Source organism: Camellia sinensis, chromosome 4 (genome assembly GCF_055761805.1).
Source record: "Camellia sinensis isolate YWXY chromosome 4, ASM5576180v1, whole genome shotgun sequence".
NCBI classification, from domain to species: domain Eukaryota; kingdom Viridiplantae; phylum Streptophyta; class Magnoliopsida; order Ericales; family Theaceae; genus Camellia; species Camellia sinensis.
Genome location: NC_138964.1, coordinates 218,377,965 through 218,381,762, shown reverse-complemented (window position 1 = coordinate 218,381,762; position 3,798 = coordinate 218,377,965).

Genomic DNA, 3,798 nt, shown 5'->3' with positions numbered 1-3,798 from the left:
ATTGAAAAAATTAACAACTTGTCCTAGAAAGATTCTCAAAACCCATTTCTCCTAAAAATACTATACAAAATTACAATTTTGACAAATTTTTTTTTACTACTTGACTTATTATACAATAAAAAAAAATTAAATTTGAAATACCATCCAATTTAAAATATGTGTACCATTTGTTAGTTTATATAGCGTTAATCTTTATTTTATTTTCATTTTTTTTTCCGAATAGTCGATAAGTTCGCAATCTGTTGGTAGACAACTGGCAAACACATGGAAAGAGGCTGCATAACAATTTTTTTATTTTATATTTTATCCTCAACTTAAGTTTGACAATATACTTAAATAAGCAAAATCAAATCTTTAATGTAGCTGATCTATTCATGTTCAACTCTACTACCCTATTTGATGCTCACACATGCAAAAAAAAATAATTCCCTTTCTTTTTCTCTTTTGATTGAAGAAAAAGAAAAACATGGAAATTGTAATTCTACCTTATGGAGTTTGACCTCGACTAAATCCTGTAGACATGTAATTCTTCTATCTCATATATATATACATATATATATGTTAATTTTTGAGTCAAGAAATAGGAAATGGAAGCCTCGACCAACTAAAATAACTCAGTGGTTGTACCCCTTCACACTACATCAATCAGACATTTTAATCAAAGTAGACTTTAAGGCCCGTTGTTTTGGGGGTGTAGAGAGGGGATGAGATTAAGATAGAGGTGGTACCTATTTAGTGTTGTATTTATTTTTAGAGTTGGGAAAGGGATTAGGATGGAGTAGGGGATTAAAATAGAAGTTGGAAGGGAGATTGGGATGGAGGAGATGGAAATGGTATTAAAAAAATAGTGAGAAGACTACAAATTTTTTTATTTTTTTATTTTTTACATGTTGGGCATTTTTTTTTTTTTAACATTAATGTTTAATTTTTTGTATTTTTTATTTGTTTTATTATTTTATATAAAAATAATTTAACAATTCCTACACTAACAACTATCATCAAAACAAACACAATTTTACTTAATCCCCTCACTATCAATCCCCTCACTATTAATCCCCTTTATTCTACCTCTGAAAACAAACGAAGCCTAATAGTGTGTTTGGACTATGGATTTGTGTAAAAAATTATAAACAAAAATAGAAATTAAAAATAAAAATAAAAAAACTTATATTTCATTCATATTTTTATCTTACATTTTTTTTTTCTACAAGTTCTTACTAAATTCATGATCTAAATACAACATAAAAGATCAAATAATAATCATTTTCTAACTATCTGATCAATAATAATTGAATTACATAAGTAAAAACTTGACATAGAACACTCAAAGAATTATAAGCTCTACTCTATTTATAAATGACACATTCTCATATAATTTTTATACTTCGTGTCAATTTCTGTATTTATAACTTTAATAGTTTAATAAATAACTTGATCGCACCTTTTACCAAGAAATAAAGATTAAAAATATGGAGAAGTATTTTGTGAATGACGCTACGTGACCAAGAAAGTTTGAGATGTCAGTTAAGGTGCTATGGGGATGAGTCATGTTGTCAAGGTGACCACGACATTGTCGAGATGCTCTGCGGTGATGCCGGATTTTTGAGGTATCCGAATAAGGGACAAGAATTCTAGAACAAAAAAGACTCTTAATCTGGATAAGGATAAGGCTTATGAGGAGTTTATCCCTATCTGGCCGAGAATCTAGTATGAGTGTTAAGCCAAAGTCTAATGAAGTGAAGCTTCTAAGTGACTAGGTCACTGCTGGTTATAAAAGTGAGGTACCCTCGTAGATCTGAGGTATGTGTTTTTTGACTTGTGAGTTTAAGTATTATTTCTATCTGTGAGAAATAAGATTACTGACTTGATCATCGGAGTGCCCCCAGGTGGACGAACCACCGTAGAATAAAATTTTGATTACGGTGGTTGACTCCATCTATTCTACCGGTGCTTTTCAGCTGAGTTTTCCATTTAGTTGTGTGGTTGGAAATTAACGTCCACAAAAATAATAAATAAATAAAACTTTGATTACAAAATTGAATTGGCAAGTATATTAAGATATGCAGTAGTTAATTAAGGGGTTGTTTGGGTGTCCTAAATAAGTGTACTTTTTGTCTTTTTGAACTAAAAAGTTGAGGGAAAAAAAGATGAATGTTTGGGTTAACTTTTTGTCTTTTTATGAAAAAATGTATAATAAAAAATTGTATAAATAAAGTGTGTAGTGGAAGAAAGGTGATTGATTGTATGGCTGCCTGCGGCTGCCCCAGCATGTCTATACAGAAAAATAATCAACTCCTTCGGAACAAATAACTTTTGGACAGTGATGGTCGGTCCGTGGGGGTCACCATGGGTCTCATTTTAATAATCTGAACCGTTCAATATATACAATGTGTAATGCCTGTCTCTATCACAAGACGGCTGAGAACAACTACTCAGTTCATTTGTAGTATTGTAATATATAAAAATAATATTTTAATATTTTTTATTTGTGAATAATAATATCTTTTTTACTTTTTGTGTAATTTTTTAACTTTTTAAATTATTTTTGAGATGTCAAACTTGACGTAAGAAGTAAAACATTGCATATGTGACTGATTTTTTTTTTTTTTTTTTCACTCCTTTAATTCAATGGAGTACTTGCATCATTTTCAAATTAAATCTATTTTAAGAGGGTAACATGGCTGACACAAACTTTAAGCTGATTATTTTATAGTTCCCTAATTTTTTGCAAAAGAGTTTTCTACTTTTTTTTTTTCTTTTTTTTTTTTTTTTTTTTTTGCTTTTTTTCTTTTTTTCCCACTATGAGAAAGAAAGCTTTGATTCTCTGGGCCCCATTGCTAAGTGGTTATCCTGTAAGTAATTGAGAAACAAGATATATATTATGGAGGAAGATTCGTATACTTAAATTTATTTTAATAATTTAAATCATATTTTATAAAAAAATTTAAAAAAATTATTTATTTAAAAAAATCAAATATATTGAACAATAATAATTATATGATCAAATTATATTTATTTTTAAAAAATAAATATAAAATATTCTTAAAATATATCATCAATAATTTTAAAAATCTATACTATATATATAACCAAATGTAGTTGTATTGACAAAAGTCTCCAAATATTTATTATTAAATTCTCATAATTTTAAAACTCTCTTTTTCCTACTTGGCAACCCTCTTTGATTGTTTTTCATGTTTTCTGTTTTCCTCCATTTTTTATTTGTTTGATTAATTAAAATGAAAATTAATTTCATGGTTTATGGATAAAGATTTGAATTTCAAAATTCATTCATATATATAAACATATAAAAATTAATAAATAATTTATGAAAATTAATTTCATGGTCTATAGATGAAGATAAAAATTAAATAACTAATTTTAAAAAATTAATTTCATAACTTATAGATAATTTAAAATTTCTTTCCAAAAATGAACTTATAAAAATTGATAAATAACTTATAAAAATTAATTTTATGACCTACAGATAAGGTTAAAAAATTGATTTAAAAAAAATGAAATTACTCCTTTTTTTTTTCCCTTCATTTTGTAGTAGTTGTATTGGAAAAAGTCTCCAAATATTCATTATTAAATTCTCATAATTTTAAAGCTCTCTCTTTCTTACGTGGCAACCTTCTTTGATTGTCTTTCATGTTTTCTATTTTCCTTCATTTTCTATTTGTTTGATTAATTAAAATAAAAATTAATTTTATGGTTTATGGATAAAGATTGAATTTCAAAATTCCTCCATATAGATAAACATATAAAAATTGATAAATAATTTATGAAAATTAATTT